The 19,476-nt window shown below is 43.4% G+C and overlaps 1 protein-coding gene across 2 annotated transcripts in view; it reads left to right on the top strand.

The window, feature by feature from the left end:
- The window catches only part of LOC126188403 (protein GDAP2 homolog), a 1,021,851-nt gene that overhangs the window by 615,434 nt on the left and 386,941 nt on the right, over positions 1 to 19,476 (top strand). For both annotated transcript variants that reach the window (XM_049930006.1, XM_049930005.1), the window contains exon 7: positions 13,150 to 13,187. The gene's annotated coding sequence lies outside the window, so the exon portion shown is untranslated. The remainder of the gene's footprint in view (positions 1 to 13,149; positions 13,188 to 19,476) is intronic.

Genomic DNA, 19,476 nt, shown 5'->3' with positions numbered 1-19,476 from the left:
TACATGCAGCAGACGTCACATGGACACCAAACGTGCCATCACCACAAAAAGGACGGGCAGAGACAGCTATAGAACCAAAATTTCAGATGACCTCAGCTCGTGCTGTTTCCAGTCCAGAGATGTAGACACAGAACGAGCACTTGACCTTGCTAAGCCAAGTATGCTGAACGCTACCGGATGTGCCTCTCCTCTGAAGACGACGTGCCACGCCAGCACATCCGGCATCTAACTGAGCAACGCAACACTTCGTAGCCGAATTACAGAAGAAGAGTTCGACGCGAATAGCTGCTCAAGCGCAACCCCGTCACGTAAAGCTTGTTCAGCAGAATGCTACATTACATTCGCAGGGAAACTGAAGACCACAGAAACCAGGTGTAAGCAGATAGGGTCGCCACGTTACCCATCACTGATGGAATGGCATGGCAGGCAACTCGACGCTTCCTGAGAGACACCGCCCGCATGCCCCCTCCATAGGTCTGGAACCACCTGGATGACAAAGCCGAAGATCTCGCAGATGTCTCTTAGGAGAAGTTCACTCCAGTTGCAGATCCCACAGACCCTGTACATGTTCTAGTTAGTGAATGTCTTCCTCAATTCTTGGAGGCCAGAGAAGATGAAGACCGCATTCAACCGATCTAAGGGCCGCTTCTAACTTCTTCAGCTCAACAAGCAGGAGTCGGGAAGCAGTATCCTGTTCCATGCTGAAGCAGCCACCGCCCGCAGCAGCTGACTACCTTGCGAGTGTATTCGACACCATCCGGAATCTGGCGAAGAAACTAGCAGATTGAAAACACCCCGATATCAGTGCCATCTCTAAGCTTGGGAAAGATGAGCGATCTCCATAAAGCTACACTTTACCTGCAACGACTACTGCAGCATATTGAACCCGAAAGCTTCATCTCAGACATGGGGTCCGGATTTGGACGAGGCCATTCCACCGCTCATCAGCTGCTGCGGCTCGTGCAGGAAGTGATGGCCCCTGACCGCCGTTTGTTCTTCGGTGCGATCCTTCTTGACATCTCCCGTGCCTTTGACACTGAGTCGCACGATGGGGTATTCTATACGCTCTTTATACTTTATTTACTTATTTCCTAGCTGTTACTCGCTGCTTCGGTCGCATATCAGTAGATTTGTCTTGACGAGTGATGGCAAGTAAGCAAGATAGTAATACCATGATACGTCTGTGTATATACTGGTGCAGAGACATATGCTTAAAAAAATGTATGCGGTACCACTACGTTTCTGTTATTTTGCTGGTTGTCGAATCTGAAACCATGCATTACACTTCTAATTTTATTTTAAAAAAATTTCGATTTATTACATTCGTGCAGAAGAGAAATTTTATGGGTTTCTCTGGCTCATCCAGTACTGGATGTGAGGTTTTGCCACCAAAGCAACACCTGCCTGTCGGCAGCTTAAGGTCTTGAGTTAGTTACCATGTCATTCTAGAGAGCTGCACGGTCACTAATGGTATCTGTTCTTTCGGACGTGTCCGAAAGAACAGATACCATCTTCACACAGTTAAGGCTAACCGGCCATTGACCTCCTCCTCCTGTGCTGGATGCACACGCATTGCCCGAACTCTTACGGGACTCGGTAAGATTGTCTGCCGCGAGTAATGGGTGTAATGGGCAAGGGCACTACGAATGTAGTGCGTGGACATTAAGTTGGGAATGTGGGTCTCACGGTGATCGTGGAAGGGATAAATGCCTGCAGTCGCGCTATCCTCTGTGCTCTCGGTGCCTCAGATGGAACCGCATCGTCCCCTACGCTCCTCTGAGTATGGGACCTCATCAACATTTATATGCTTTTGCCGGCACGGTAGCTCAGCGTTTTCGCTCAGAGAGATGGTTGGCCTCTGTAATAAAAAAAAATTTAAAAAAAACTGAGTGGAAGAGTCAACAAAATGAACTTGAACGGATGTCATGTGACGTCCGCAACGACCAAACACAACGATCAACAACGAAAAAAAAAAAAATTGGATTGAGCGTCTGCCATGTAAGCAGGAGATCCCAGGCTCGAGTTCCGGTCGGGGCACACATTTTCAACTGTCCCCGTTGAGGTATGTCAACGCCCGTCGGCAGTTTAAGGTATTGAGTTAATTATTATTACACCTATCAATCGTTTCTTCCTTCCATTTTAATACTTTGTGGAGCCTATATTTTTAATCCATCGCATATGATGATTAATTTATGATTAACATAGTCGGTTAACAGGTCGTAATCAAATTCAGCCTCACCAAACGCCTCCCACGTTCCACATGTAAAGGTACGACTCACTGTTCGTCATACAGCCCTTAAATGACGCCGTACCTGAGTCTTCAAGTATCTTGGAAGCAGTAAGAGACACGTGAGGCTAAGCGTCTAAAATGCGACGGGCTTGTGACTGCTCTAATGTCTCTGTAGCTCTTAAGGCCGCCTGAGTTTTGTAACAAAGTTCCGCCGGATATGAGATTGCTCTGAGGTTTGCTGGATTCGAGTTGCTTTTGCAGCTCTAACCCTCTTAGAACCAAGGCTGTAAATCAGAATTGCGTTTGCGAGCCTTATAGTGACAGTTCTGAATATGGTTCTCGGTCTTGCCGTCCGATTTTGTTGTTGTGTCTCCACCAAAACTCTCCAGCTATGCCAGGTGATGTAGGAGCTCAATATCATAAACCACACGCACAAAAACATTGGACTTTCGCTGTCGCAGAATAATCTGTGGACACTGAGATTCGCCAAACATCGCACCAGCATCGTGTACATGCACTCACGTATACAATATTTAAAAATGTTAATAATACTCAAAATGATACGCCTTTCTAAAATAGCATCTGGTCTTCATCAAGGTTCAAGCTATCTCCATACCAAATATCATCGGAATCGGTTCACCGGTAGAGTCATAAAAACCTAACAGAGTGAGTAAGAATTGACTACGCCCTGTATTGATTACGTTGAATCATATTACGTAGAACATATCAATCAATAAAAGCATTTTGAGAAATATGAGATTCAACAGTGAAGGAATAAATAGATTTTCCAAAGACTAAATATTTTTCCTTAATTTGCGTAATACTTTTCAAATCAATGTATATCGTGAACTACAGACCTTATAAAGTAGGCTATCTTTCTCATCAGGGTTCAAACTCTTTCACTCCAAATTTCATGGATATTAGTGCAGCGGTTTAGTGGTGAAATCGTAGCAGACAGAGCTATTTTCGCATTTATAGGATTAGTATGGAAGTATGGATTGACATGGATTAAACACATAGAGGATTGTACAAGCACTGTATTCAGTACGTTGAATCGTATTATGTAGAACATATCAAACAATACAATCTTTTTCACAGATGTGATAAAATTCAAAACTCAAAGAGTAAACAGCTTTATCTAACAGTAATTACTGTTCCATATTTCACCTTCGCGTTATATTCTTCAAATCAGTAAATATGTTGCACTAAACTCTTTCTAAAGTAGCCTATGTTCTTCGTCAGCTTTCAAGGCTATGTCCAAACCAAATTTTATCAAAATCGGTTCAGCGGTTTAGTCATCAAAGCATTAACAGAGTTACTTCCGCGTTTATAATATTATTTGGATTTAACATGGCAAGATCAGAGCTATCAAGAACTCTCTTGTATTATACATTTTACATTACATATATTGCAGTAAGCAAGTTATTCTAAATTTATAAAATAAAAGTTATAACAGTACAGATCACAGAAACACACATAAATGCAGTGTTCATATTACGGTGAGATAGCTTTTTAATTATGAGTGCTAGCACGAATAGGAATCGAGAAAGAGGTGAAGGAGGGAGGAAGAGAGCAGGCCAGTGTGATAATACACAGTTAAAGAATAAAAGGGAAGAGAAGGTGGCGTGATTCATAGAGGAACGGAAAGTGGAAGAAGCATAAATGGGAGGAGAGAGTATCATTGGCTTTACTATTTGACAGAGGGGACATTGACCATGTACAGGGAGATAGTTGAACGATATGAAATAAAATCGTCAGAACTTCTGAACGGTTTCCATTAGGACGTTGAAACTGCGCGGTTGGCTGCGGGGCATCATGGGAAATAGTGTGCGCTGTATGGTTTGTTTAGCGACAAAGCCCGCTTTCATTTGGGTGGGTTCGTCAACAAGCAGAATTGGCGCATTTTGGGGACTGAGAGAATCCGCATTTCGCGATCGAGAAGTCTCTTCACACTCAGTTGGTCACTGTGTGGTGTGCAGTGTCCTGTCACGGAATAATCAGTTCGATATTCCTTGATGGTACGGTGACTACCGAACGGTACGCGAAGGCTTTGGAAGATGATTTCATCCCCATTATCCAAACTGACCCTGATTTCGACAAGATGTGGTTCATGAATCAGTAATGGTTCTCTTGCGCGATCTCTTTCGAGCACCGATGCCTTCGACACATTCCATGTCATCTGAACGGTCGGCTAGCGGAGTATCTCGTCCTGCCTGTAGCCGATGTCTCGACTTATCGAGTCGTGAAAGGGAGCACGCTCCGAGAAATTCTGTGATAATTTCGGAGACGCTTCCTCGCAAACGCTGTTCGATTGACGGGGAGCACACACTGGTGAGAGGGCTGTCTCGTCATACTAAATATACACTAAAGTGTGTGCCAGCCGTTGTGGCCGAGCGGTTCTAGGCGCTTTAGTCCGGAGCCGCGCTGCTGCTACGGTCGCAGGTTCGAATCCTGCCTCGGGCATGGATGTGTGTGATGTCCTTAGGTTAGTTAGGTTTAAGTAGTTCTAAGTCTAGGGGACTGATGACCTCAGATGTTAAGTCCCATAGTGCTCAGAGCCATTTGAACCATTTGAACTAAAGAGTGTCTCAAAAGAACGTTTGTATTTAATGTGTCAAAATAAAAGAGACTGAAGAATCTTTATTATTGAAATAGATAGTTTACGAATTTACTTCTTAAAACTAATGTCATTTAAATCCAACCCAGCACGCCTATGGCACTCATTTAAAAGGTGAACAAAATTTTGCATGACCGTTTGGCATGTAGAGAACGGAATGGATTACCACTTCGTTAAGGATATTTTCTTTCAGTTGGTCCAGAGAAGTCGAATTATTGACATACACTTTAGATCTGACGTATCCCCATAAGAGTAAATCCATGGGGCTCAACAGGACTGCGCGGGGGCCAATTTATGTCACCCTTCCTGGAGATGAATTTGGCAGGGAAAATTTGAAGAACTCGCAGCATAGACGCTTTGGACGTGCGTGCTGTGGCTCTTGGAGCTTAATTTACCTTATGCAATCCCCGATCATTGCAAAACCAGTCGTCGAATCACCGTTTTTGTAAAATCCTCGCACACAGAAAGCGCAATCCACTCCCGAGAAGCGTTCCATATTGGCTAAATTCCTATAGGCCAACCAAGCAATGAACGTATCCCTCCCCCCGCCCCTCCCCGATTTGTTGCGCTTACGCAAAGAGCTCTTCAAATATAAACTCTCTGTACGTGCGAGGCCGCAGCTTCGGTCATGAATGTAAGTGTGCTGAGTGGCGTGGAGACAGGCGCACGCCCTGCCTGTGCAGCATTACTGACAAGACTCTAGAGCTCACACAGACAGACAGACAGGCAGACGTGACTCGCGTGCATTCTAGGCACGGTTGAAGCATGTTAAGCAGAGCCTGCTGCTCCTGCTTCGGAGATTCGCACAGAAAGTGTTGTCCTCGCGTATTGGTTTCGTCTTCTCTGTTGTCACTTCTCTATGTTTATTCTTCTCTTGCTGCCGGGTTTGACACTCTAGCAGCAGGTCTGGCCATCTCGTTGCCGGGCGTGAACTCGGTTGCCCAGTCCACTGACCAGCGGGTATGCCGGCGCCGGCCCCGACGCATGGAATCTCGTGGCGAGCTCGCGGATGCGTCGCTTCAGCGTTGGGTTTCCCGAGACATCGCGTAGCTGCTTCATGCTGAAATCTCGGGGCAGATGCAGCGCCAGCCGGTGGGCTTCGTTTTACACTGTTTGCAGTATATTCGACCGTTTTTGCCTCCTTTCCCCCATCACGGCCGCGTACCCCAGCGCCGGCCTGAGGAGTGCCAGGTACAGCGTGATGCCACTGTGTGTGGGCAGAGTTGTCGTGGGACTGAGTAGGGGGTGCAACAAGCGCTACCTTCAGAGCGCTTGGCCCCTCACCTCCCGGATATGTGGTCCCCAGATCAGGCTTCAGCCCAAGGTGGCGCCGAGGTATTTACCAGCGAGAAACCATGGAATGGGGCCTCTCATGACCCGCACTTACAACAGCGCATTTGGGACCCGCCTGCGCCTAAATACCACCGCTTGCCTTTTTGCTGCATTGAACTTGAGCTGCCATTTGGTGGCTCATGCTCTGCGTGCACATAGAGCGCGTGCAGGACGCAGTATCGTCGGAGCGGAGCGGAAGTTGAACTCTCGGCGACGTTGCCAGTGTACAGAGAATACAGTAGGGGGCCGAGCATGGACCCCTGTGGTACTCCCTCTCGAATGTAGCGCCCTATTGACACGACTGGCCGGCCGGAGTGGCCGAGCGGTTCTAGGCGCTTCAGTCAGGAACCGCGCGACCGCCGCGGTTGCAGGTTCGAAACCTGCCTAGGCATGGGTGTGTGTGATGTCCTTGGGTTAGTTAGGTTTAAGTAGTTCTAAGTTCTAGGGGACTGATAACCTCAGATGTTAAGTCTCATAGTGCTCAGAGCCATTTGAACCATTTTTTGACACGCCTCCATCAGTTCCCACATGGAATGTGCGCTCACTCAGGTACGCAGTCGAGCGTGCGACAAGGGTACCCCCAATAACAGCAGCTTGTACATGGCTAGGGCAGGGACCCCTGTCGGGCAGACCGTTCGCCGGGTGCCGGTCTTTCAGTTTGACGCCACTTCGGCGACCTGCAGTCCATGAGGATGATAGGATGATGATGATGATGATGACAGCGCAACACCAATTCCCTGGGCGGAGCAAAGTCCCCGACCCCGGCGGGAATCGAACCCGGGCACAGAGGATTGACAATCCCTCGCGCTGACCATTCAGCTACTGGGGCGGACGTGCCATACAGTGTCGAAGACTTTTAAGACGTCAAGGAGTATCGCCCCAAGCCATTCGTGACGTTCCAGGTCCGCCATCGCCTGTTCCACCAGTCGCAGAAGCTGGTGCTGGGTCGAGTGATCGCGCCGGAAGCCAAACTGTTCGTCAAGAAGCAGGCCCTCTTCACTGTCGTGACGCTGCAGCCGTTTGACGTATATCCTCTCGAAGATTTTAAAGAGGAAAAGCAGGAGGCTTATCGGACACTCGAGCTCAAATTCCCGCGCGTTACATATACAGCAGGGGCGGGCCACTTACAACACGCTTATTGATTTCTACAATGGCAAAGACGTAATTGTCAAGCGTTCGCTTGACGAAGCATTCAGTCGCTCGCCGCTACCAAGTTCGCACACCTATCAACTCCCTGAGTTGTTCCTCGATGGCGCCTTGGCTACTTCCTTTTCAATGCAAAGAGCACCTTCGTATCTGCAAAACAGTGCCCACAGGAATTTTTCAAAATGTCAAAATTTAGTTCTGACTACTTACACTAGACCCTTCAAAAATTCCTACTCCTGGTGTCATCGTCCTGAAGGACTTAAAACTTGGCACAGATTCCTCATCGAGACTGCTTTAGACTATATCAGTTTTTACCTTCGACCGAAATTGATAGTAGATAATCTACAGTGATACGACCAGAATCTCAGACAAACACGATTAACTCAGAAAACACTACTCCGATTAAAAACGCCACTAATCTCTTTAATATAATGTCTAACTAGACCCTAATTCAGGGGTGGTGTAAGGCCCAAGTGACACATGTGGCCGCGTGGCCCACCGAATTCAGAGGGGGCGCCAGAGGCGCCTCTAGTGCAAGGTTTATACACAGGGTGTAGGTCATTAGCATGAGATTTACTTTTAAAGGAACGGCAACTGACCTATGATGGAAGAATGGCAGGGGGGGGGGGGGCGGAGGCAGGCAAGTTTGGAAAAGGAATCAAATGTCTATCTGCCTTCGCGTTACAGATTACGTTAATAATAAGCTATAGATGAAAGATCTATAATGAAACTTTTCAATACTTTACGTTTGAATGTATATTTAAGTGGATGGCTTAACGTTTACGAAAAATTGCGTAAGTAAATTTCTTTGACTGATATGATGATGATTATTAGTGTTTTAGGGCTCTTTGACTGATAAATGAAATAGCTCCATGTTTAACATTAGAAAATAAAACGTCCAGATGAATATTAAACTTTGCGTTAGTGAGAGGTAGCTTGCCACTAGTAGGGTAGTGTGGTTGATGCACAGTGACCAATTTTCGTCCAAAGCACTGGGCGAGTTCTTCCGTTGGTTCGGAAGGGGAGGCCGACAGTGTTTGCCCCCTTTCGGCCGGTCGACGATTACAGAATCGAGGCGCATGACCTGCAGTCTTTCTCAGACAATTTTATAGAAACTTTTGGGTAAAAAAAATCATTCTTGCTTTACTTGTAGCTTTATATATCAGCTTCATGAAGTTGTGCCCATCATTTCGTTAATGGCCATAGTTATTGTCATATTTGCATGGAAGCAAGACACTTGAAAAAGTTGCAATGTAAAATGAGGGTCGCTATGGTGTTGCGTTTGATGCATATTACAATACATAATATGATGCTACGTACGAACTTTAGCTAATATGTTGAATTTTTCTGTAAACTTGTGTAGAGGTGTCTATCTGTGACCAGTGTCGATAAAATTGATTCGATGTAGCACGCCCATTTGAGATCGCGAGCGTCAGCAGTGAAACATCCACAAAGTCCCTCATATTTCATAACCGGTTTGAGACATCGAAATGAGATTGTGGCAAATGATAGCACTCAGAGAGGAGAGTATTTTTCCCCATGGTCATTACGCACAACTTCATCATCTACCGTGTTTTTCCACTGACTAGAGACTTTTTCGATGAAAGAATTTAATTTTAAAGGACAATCGATAATTGTTCAAAAAAAATAGCTCTGAGCACTATGGGACTTAACATCTATGGTCATCAGTCCCCTAGAACTTAGAACTACTTAAACCTAACTAACCTAAGGACAGCACACAACACCCAGCCATCACGAGGCAGAGAAAATCCCTGACCCCGCCGGGAATCGAACCCGGGAACCCGGGCGTGGGAAGCGAGAACGCTACCGCACGACCACGAGATCGATAATTGTTGGAATGAGAAATGCTATAGGTTTTGGAACAACATGACAGAAGACATTGCACTTTATTTTTGTACCGAGGATCTATTTCTTCATAAGCTACCAACCTTACTTTTCCTCTGTTCTTCACTTAATAAAAGGCGTTACGCAATACGGAGAGGTTTATTATCGAAATTACGAGAGAGCACATTCCGGGAAGAGATGGGCAACATATTACTACCGCCCACATATATCTCGCGTAATGATCACAACGAAAAGATCCGAGAAATTAGAGCAAATACGGAGACTTACAAGCAGTCGTTCTTCCCACGCACAATTCGTGAATGGAACAGGGAAGGGGGGATCAGATAGTGGTACAATAAGTACCCTCCGCCACACACCGTAAGGTGGCTCGCGGAGTATAGATGTAGATGTAGATGTAGATGTAATAAAATTAATAAACCACTGTTTCAGAATTCTCTCGCAATTGCCTCTGCATACATGTTAGTGAGGTGACATTGTGTAAAATCTGCTGTGTTTTTGCAAAGAAGCAAATTTTAACATGGCAAGGCAAAAGAAGCAAATCTTATCATGGCAGCAAGAGAAATCTATAGATATTACTCGAAATTCGCCGGTCATAACACTTCTCTGAAAGGTACAAATGGTTAACAAGCCAGGTGAAAATAAATCGATGCGTTTCTTGCATGTTCAACGGAATTTTTTACAGATATTAATCAAGACAGGGGTGACACATCTTTTTGAATGATCCCCATGCAAGCAAGTGTGGGTGTGGAGGGGCTCTGCTTAGTATTAACAAAAATGCGAGCATAGGCTTTAGATTAGAACGGCACTTTCCCTGCAGCGCTCGGTGCTACAGCGCCGGCCGTAAACCCCTCCGCTAACGGTTTCCCCTGCCGACTGCGCATTTATCGGACACGATATTAGTATATCATCAAACGACATAGTGCAATGGTTAGCACACTGGACTGGTAATCAGAACAACTGTGATCCAAATACTTGACCTGTTATAATGATTAGGTTTTCAGTGGATTCATTACTTTGCTTCAAGCGCATACCGAAATGTTACGGCTACTTTTTTTTTCCACCCGTCTCCGTCAGTGGATGATGGGTGGGGGCCGGCCGGCGAGCTTATATAGCCGGGCGTAGTGGCCGAGCGGTTCTAGGCGCAACGGTCTGGAACCGCGCGACCACTACGGTCGCAGGTTCGAATCCTACCTCGGGCATGGATGTGTGTGATGTCCTTAGGTTAGTTAGTTTTAAGTAGTTCTAAGTTCTAGGGGACTGATGACTTCAGAAGTTAAGTCCCATAGTGCTCAGAGCCATTTGAACTTTTTTTTTTTTTGAGGGGGAGGGGGAAGAGTGGTTTTGAAATCTTCATTTATCATGCCAATTTTGGATATCCGCCGTTTGCCCTAAATCACTTCAGACTAAAATAGATCGTTTCTTCGATAGGCCATGGCCTGTGATTGCCATTATCCTATACAGTACACAGACTGAACTATTTCTCTTTACCTAATGACTTTACTGTCGATACCGTGCAAGCTGGCTTCCTGATTTACGTTTTCCATAGTTTCCATAAAACGCTTACGGGAATCTTATGGAAATGTCATGGTCGATTACTTTCCTCTTGCCTTCCCTGTCCGAGATTAGCCCCTTAATGCGTGAATAAATTCATTCAAGAAAGAAAAAAAATTAAAAATTATGTCGTTCTGTAAGTACCCGAAACGTCAGGAGCTGACAGCACTTTCAGAAGCGTTGGTAGCTTCATGTAGAATAAGTACCTACCGTAACTGACTTCGGAAACAGTTACCTTCCACTGATTACTGCCGCAATGGTGTGATGCGAGTCTGCGACGTCCGGTCTTAAGGCGTTAAGCTCAGTCTCTAATGACCTCATCATCGAAATGAGATTAAATCAAATTTTCTCGGTAATCTTCTTCGCAGTGTCGACGGAACACTAAATGACTAAAACCATACCTGTGTATATATCTTTGAATTATAGTTCTGCTCAGGCTCATTGGGGCAGGTGGCTGTTATTGCACTGTTGCCAGGTCGTTAGTCACTAGTCACTTGTACCTCTGTTACCCTTAATACTTTCTGCTTTGGTCTTAATACTTTCTGCTATGGTCAAAATCCATATAATTATGTTTTTGTGGAGAAATGTTGATTTAGACTGTGTCAGTCATATCGTTATGGAGCAATGATGTTTACATTATTTGAATTTAAAAGCATTTCGACATATGTGTTCCCAGGTATCTGCACATTTCTAGTAATTTATTCATTCTGCATTTACAGCTGCCGCCAACTTATTAAAAGTCAGTCATCAACCGGCACTATGTAGTTCTCATTCGTCATCTTTCATTTGACATCCTCTTTCCATAAAGGCCTTCAAGAAACTTATCTCTGCATTAAGCTCTCCAGCTACACACAACTGTGTTGCACATGATACTTCCATGATTTCATCCATACAGTAGGACTGTTGATATTTTTGAAAGTATCGGGGATCCGATATATCAATATTTAAACTCAAGCGTTATCGGCTCAACACATTTCGAAAAAGTATCGCTATATCGACGAAAAAAAAGAATGACGTAACGGCCTACAGAAATATCGGCTGCATATTGTAAATATACTGTCTCTTTTGGAGCCATATATTTAAGTATTGATTATTACTAGATGTTCTATAAATCAACACGCTAGCAGTCTGCTTATTCCCCTCAGAGCAAGAAATGAAAGGAAAAAGATACAAGTTTACGCTTGGCGATAACCACTTTGCTAACAGTGGCAACTGCAGGCGAGTGGCTCAATGAAACTTGTCCGATGGGTATGTCGTTCGGTTGCGTCACATACCGGATTTTTCCGGACCACTTTGTGTCCCTGTTTTTTCACTTCTGTCTACGCCAGCGACCTAGCAGTTGCGGTGTCAAAATTTTGTGCTGAAGTTAAACGTTGCAGTTTCCCGCACACGTCTCGAACCATCTTGCCATTTGGATTTTTGTTCATCGGTTTCAGAAACTGTTTTTGAAGAATGCCGACGGGAATAAATAGCACACTAGCTGTATTAAAATTGTTTTCTTTAAAGCAATTGGTGTGCTATTTCTTCACATCGGGTATCTTGTTACTCCATGCACACCGACCCCCCCCCCCCCCCTCCCCCAGTGAAATAGGACTGCTTCTTTGTGCCATCTATACTTGCTTCACACATTCAACCAAAAAACACTGAACGTTATGAAGACTTGAAAAATAGTAAGACTCCTTCACACAGTGAAAGTAAAATTATGTTCTGCTACAACTTCAAAAGAACGACTTCAAAAATTTATAGAAAATTGCGAAAAAATATAAGATAAAATAAAAATATTGGCCCTCAGTATTGTCGTTTTGATATCGAAATATCTGTGGATGTAATGTCGCAGGTGTATATCGATATCTTTTAGGAAAAGTATCGATTCATCGATATCTTGTCAACTACTCTACTACACAGTACCGTTAGGTCCTTCGTGAGAAACTGAAGCGAAGTCTTTGAGGACTATTGCTTTAGCCATTGACAAAGATTTGCTTGAGATATGTATGTAAAACGCTCATCTACTAATCTTCGAACCATTGCAGAAAATATGTTGACACGTAGTGAAGTTTCGTATATTAGCTACGGTCTTCATTCACTTCTAAACTCACTAACTCTCCTATTTCACTGGGGGGGGGGGGGGGGAGGGTGTCGGTGTGAATGGAGTAACAAGATACCCGATGTGAAGAAATAGCACACCAATTGCTTTAAAGAAAACAATTTTAATACAGCTAGTGTGCTATTTATTCCCGTCGGCATTCTTTTTTGGCTAGGGGGTGACTGAGCAAAGCACTTACCAGCATTCTCTTTACCATGGGAGTGAACTCTCTTAAGCCCTATAGATTGCACAGGAAGTAGGTATTTCAGGAAAAGAACGCGTGAAGATAGTTTCGTGAATACTGACATAGTCTCTCTATTTCAGAGTTCCAAGGACAGCCGGTCTCCCGTGACGGGCGAAAGGTAAGGAAAATTATTTCGTATTATGAATCCAACACTTCTAGCATAAATATAGAAACGAGGCTGAATTTTCTTAGTTCTGTGGCCACGCAGTCTTTTGCGTAGAAGAAAACTGGCAGCATCAACGTAGTACCAAACGGTTTTGTTAGTCAGTACAGAGTCCGTGACAACTGCAGCAGAAGCTCTGTTTTTGCGGTCTCATCTCTATGACATAAAGAGTAGATTCCCATACAGGCAATAAATATATCTTGAATGATAACCATCTTCATCAACTCATGGAAGTTTTTCGGGATAAATCCGTTACCAGCATTAATATTTCTGCGTGTACAACTTTTCAAGGGTGCCCGCCCATACGATAGTCCGTACCGGGTGATGGGGGGGGGGGGGGGGGAGGAGAAGCTAGACCGGGATATGCGGTATTTTTAATATTTTGGAACACGAATGGTGACTTGTAAGTAGCCATTAAGGAGTTCCAGTTCCGACCCTGTTTAAAACCTGCGTAATAACGACTTCTAAATCATTTTCTCAAACAAAAAAAGAGACTATATTGTATTTTATTCTTTCGCTGAGAGATGGGGAGGGGAGGAGGGAATGCGACGCCAGCCCCCTTCCCCCACCTCCCCTTTCCCCATGTATGGTCGCGCATGTACGTATTCAGTTATTGTTAGTTCGAAAATGTGGTTGGCGATCGATAGTCGGAACGCGACAGCAGCTCAAACAATATCCTGCTGTTGAACGAATAAAACAAGCAAGTCGCTGACTACCAACAATGGGTTACAGGGGAGCAACGTTGGAGCTTCCAGCGTTCGTAGTGCTGTGTTTCGTTATAGGACATGATACGGTATAGGCGTGGAAAAATATTTTTCTGTTGTAAAGATCTGATGATTTGATTAATGTTTGAACAGAGCATGATGGAACCGAGTTGCAAATATGAAGTAGCGCATCAGTTTCGGGTACAAATAAGCGATTGTAAAAGAGCAACGTATGATTATCTACTTGTTCGTACCCAATTCATGATGTCAGTTTTTCTTTTTTCTAATTTCGTTTATCAACAATGCATAGGCCTTAGTTACACAAAACGACTAAATTCTTAACACCATTAAATTCATTAATGGCAGCGTGATTTACCAAATGCTGATGACAATAATATGTGTAGTTCTTATGGAGACTTTTATTTGAAGAAATATTCTGGATTTACTGTATGCGGAAACCACGTGAATGTCAGAATTCAACGATGTTAAAAAGTGTTTGTTTCAATACTGAAATAGCTTATTTGGAAGACAGCGTTTTCCTCCTTCACCCAAAGATTTATTTGTGCCTGGAAACCTAATATTTGGAAAGATATTCGTATTCAAAATTTTCGTGTTTCAGGATGTTTCAATCTTAGAACGTAATTCTTTTCAAAAATCAATGCCATTGTTTCGTAGACCTGACTAGTCTGTTTCTGGAAATGTATTCTTTCACCAAAAATAACGAGTTACTTTGTTAAATTTTCAAATTAGATGAATTCACTGTAGGGATCATTGAGAATCCTCGTTTACGTTAAAAACTTCAGTCCATAAAGTAGCATTTATCGTTTTGTCTTTTTCTAATTACATAGCTATTAGTTAAGCTGATTTCACTGTCTGTTTTATCTTTGTCCCTTTGAATGTTCTTGCTCTTACGTTATTATCTAAAATAGCATTTTACCAGTTTGTAATGTCTATAATATCCGCGCCTATGTATAGTCTTAGTCAGTCAGGGTTCCATCATACCATCATAAAGTTTTCCGTCAGTGGTGGGCTAGCATTCAACCACTTCAGACACTACCGTATGTTATTCATTTTATTTAAGTACTCAGTGTTTGGTAATTAAAATGTGAAATTAGTAAGTCGGTTGCGATTACACATTCAAAGTTTATAGCTGTTACGTCACAATCTGCTAGTGATTTTCTAAAATGTACAGTTCGTTCGTTGATATTTTCCACTAGTGAAATTTGGAAATTTCTTCAAGCAGATAGAGTTTACTGACTTCTGTTGAGTCTCCTGAAGCTAACAAAACTGGTCGTCGAACTAAACTGTGCATTTATAAATGCGAAGAGAAATGAAAACCAATTTCTTTTGTGTTGTGCATGTCATTTAATATCAGATCGCCACCGTCAGTAACGACAGGAAGAAGATTATAACAGAAATTCGATCAGACAGAGCCACACGAACCAGGTCGGTACCAGTTTTGATGGCTCCTCGTGCCGCACAAGTGCTGTGCGCTTCACTGTGAATCTTGGTGAGACGCTGGGAAACACATGAACTAATAAAATAACGTTTGGGACGTAAATATTACTGTTCTCGTATGACAACCTTCATTATCCATTTCAATAGGTAGCAATCTTTTATTTGACGAGAAATCATAGGGGAGAGGGGGGGGGGGGGGGGGGGAATGCTACGGACCGCGAGGGACGTCGTACCAGCAGTCAATCAATATGCACGTGGATATGGATTTATCTGAAACATGTCCGGGTACCCACAAATAACGTGTTCATGTTGTCTTTTGGTTTTTGAAGTCTCTCTTCAGCAATCGCAATTCGACAAGTAATACGGTAGTTCGCAGTAGTATAAAGTCTTATTTGGAGCAAACGCGTTTGGCTTTAATTAAAAGCATCATCGGTGGCCTTTGTAACAGTCATATTTTTTTCAGAAATTGGTTGAACGAGATCACAAACAATTCTCATGTTTAAAATTACTAATTTTTGGTACTAACGTTTTTTGGCCGGTATTATTTCCGTGTGCGGCTAGTACAGCGCAGTGTTAAAAATCGTACATGTGTGTGTAGGATGCTTTTAAATAAATCGAAACGCGTCTGGTTGAAACAGGACTCTTCAGTCGCAAAAGACGGCACAACAGTCGTATTACTTATAAAATATTGGTGCACCTATGTAGTGTTTGTGAAAATATCATTCATAAAACACAGCGTTAGATTTTCCTTTCTTGAGTCGTCACTCTTCTGATTAGTTTGATGCGGCCTGCCACGAATTCATCTTCTCTCAGAGTAGCACCTCGAACTTACGATCTCAATTACTTGCTGGCTGTATTCCAGCCTCTGTCTTCCTCTACAGTTTTTACCCTCTACAGCTCCCTGTAGTACCGTCAAAGATATTCCGTGATTTTTTAATGTCCCTTCTTCTTGTTAGTGTTTCCGATTTATTCCTTTCCTCCCAGATCCTGCACAGAACCTCCTCATCCCTTACATTATCAGTCCACCTAACTTTTCAACATTCGTCTGTAGCACCACATCTCAAATGCTTCAATTCTCTTCTGTTCCGGTTTTCCCACAGTCCATGTTTAACTACCATACAATGCTGTCTTCCAAACTTACATCCTCAAAAATTTCTTCCTCAGATGTTTGATACTAATAGGCTTCTCTTGCCCAGGAATGCCCTTTTTGCCAGTGCATGTCTGTGTTTGATTTCCTCCTTGCTCCGTCTGTCATTATTTATTCCTTAACTTCGTGTACTTCTGACCATCAATCCTCATGTTAAGTTTCTCGCTGTTCTTATTTCTGTTACTTCTCATTAGTTTCATCTTTCTTCGATTTTTTCTTATTCCATATTCTGTAATCATTAGACTGTTCATTCCACTCAGCCGATCCTGTAATTCTTCTTCACTTTCACTCAGGATAGCAATGTCATCAGTGAATCATATCATTGGTATTCTTTCACCTTGAATTTTAATTTTACTCCTGAACCTTTCTTTTATTTCCATCATTGCTTCTTCGATGTGTAGACTGATCAGTAACGGTGAAAGACTACATTCCTGTCACACTCTTTTTTAATCTGAGCGCTTCGTTTCTGATCTTCCACTCTTATTATTCCCTCTTGGTTCCTGTACATTTTTGTATCCCGCCTGGAAGGCGGCGCATGGGTCTGCTCCTGTGAACTGCGAAATAGGCCGAATGAAGGAAGCTAATAGGAGCAGGAGAGTAAAGCACTTCGGTACTGCATGTAGAGTAAAAGCACATTTAATAGAGAATATTAGTAAATGACATGGACTTAACTTAGGCTTGATGAGCACGTGAGTGCGAAGCTGTTCATTTATCAAAGCTAACATTACTATTAGTTAAACTACCCCCGAAGGAACAAAGGGAAAGTCTGTAATGGAAATAAAATTGTCATTTTATTTGATTGCAGGTACTGTGCCAGGCCTTCAGCCGTGTATTAATATTGTCTGTTTTATGTTTAGTGTATGGCCTTCAGCCGAACTTCATAAAAACTTTAAGATTAGGCCTTCAGCCATGGTTCATTGAAAATTCTTGTTGCTTTGTATTTAGGCTTTCAGCCGCGTTTGTTGCAGAATCTGTGGCTTTAATATCTAAATCCTTGTCTGTGTGGTTTCTATTTAATTATCTTGAATTCTTGAAACGGCCTTCAGCCGTGTTCTGTAGATGTTTATCTTAAGGTTGTCTTTAATTATTCTTGAGTAATTGTTTGGGCCTTCAGCCTACAAGATACTTCAAGTTTTCTTAAGATGTTTTTCTGTTGTACTGTGTAAAAGCTTATCTTTAAAGTCTCTCTTTTACTATGTAAAGAAATTTTTTAAAATTTGGCTTTCAGCCGAAGAATTAACATGAATTATCCTTAATACGGCCTTTAGCCGGAATTTGTAAATGCTTAGCTTTTAAAGAATTTCCTTAGATAATCTGAAATATTATGTCGGCCTTTAGCCGAGAAGATATTTTAATTTTACTTAAGTAAGGCCTTCAGCCGTCACTCTAAATCCTGTTGTTTTAAAGGCAATCATTTAAACTTATTCTGGAGAAGTTACTTGGGTCCTCAGGCCTGAAATGATCTATTGTGTTGGCAGAAGAGCCAACACCGTGTTGCTAGAGGAGGCCGAAATGCACGCGTTAAAGCTCACGCAGACTGGCGTGAGGTCTGGAACAGTTAAGGGAATGTATAGTAGCAAATAAAGTACGTAGTTGATGTAATACTTAACTTTAATCCATAATTGGTGTACATCGCTCTTGTTAATACATGATTTATAATCTCAATATAAACTGGTAATGGCGCCTTGCTAGGTCGTAGCAAATGACGTAGCTGAAGGCTATGCTAACTATCGTCTCGGCAAATGAGAGCGTAGTTGTCAGTGTAGCATCGTTAGCAAAGTCGTCTGTACAACTGGGGCGAGTGCTAGGACGTCTCTCTAGACCTGCCGTGTGGTGGCGCTCGGTCTGCAATCACTGACAGTGGCGACACGCGGGTCCGTCGTATACTAGCGGACCGCGGCCGATTTAAAAGCTACCACCTAGCAAGTGTGGTGTCTTTAGGTGACACCACATGATCTTTGTTGTTTTAAAGAGAAAACTGTGCATTGGTTTGAGGAATAAAGTTGTATGTGTTCCTGTATAACTAACAGTAATTGACCTTGGCCACTTTCCACAACCTGATCCGCTCTTTCCTGCGAAACCAGATTTCATGGAGGGTGCAGCAAGAATGCAGTTCGTTCTTGTACGGTGTATGAGGGTCATTGAATAATTAAAGAGACAAATTGGTCTGGAGAAAAAAGCGTTTATTTTTACAAAATAATAATTTTTCTACTTTTCGAATAGAACCGTTGAACATTTATGCACTTGTTCCAACGGGCTACAAGCTTTATTACTCCGGCTGCAAATAACTATTTATAGTGATGTTTGAACCAATTTCCCACAAACTTTTTCACGTCCTTGTTGTCCTGGAACCTCTTCCCAAGGAATGCCTCCTTCAGTGCACCAAACAAATGGAAATCACTAGGTGCTAAATCAGGACTGTAAGGGGGAGGAGGCAGCACCTCTCAGCCGATTTTGTCGATGGTTTCACGACTTAGGTGAGCAATATGAAGTCGTGCGTTGTCCTGCTGGTAAATCACACACCTCCTCTGAGATCCACGACGTCTCTCTCATGGCTCTCTTCACCTTGTTTAAAAGCAAATCGGAGTGGTATTGGCTGTTCATCGTACGCTGCTCTTCGAGATAATCACAAAAAACTGTACATTCAGCATCGCGAAACACCGTCAACATGACTTTTCCTGCTGACGCCCGCCCCATTAGGTGAACGGTCAGCGCGTTGGAATGCCACGCACGGGGGCCCGGGTTCGATTCCCGGCTGGGGTGGGAGATTTCCTCCCCTCAGGGACTGGATGTTGTGTTGTCCTCATCATCATTTCAACCCCACTGTCGACACGCAAGTCGCCCAGTGTGGCGTCGCACTCAATAAGCCCTGTACTTGGCGGCCAAACTTCCCGCCTGGGAACTCCCGGCCACTAACGCCATACAATCATTTCCA

This window comes from Schistocerca cancellata, chromosome 5 (assembly GCF_023864275.1).
Source record: "Schistocerca cancellata isolate TAMUIC-IGC-003103 chromosome 5, iqSchCanc2.1, whole genome shotgun sequence".
Lineage (NCBI taxonomy): Eukaryota > Metazoa > Arthropoda > Insecta > Orthoptera > Acrididae > Schistocerca > Schistocerca cancellata.
Note: the sequence above shows the minus strand (reverse complement) of the source record. Positions and strands in the feature narration are given on the sequence as shown.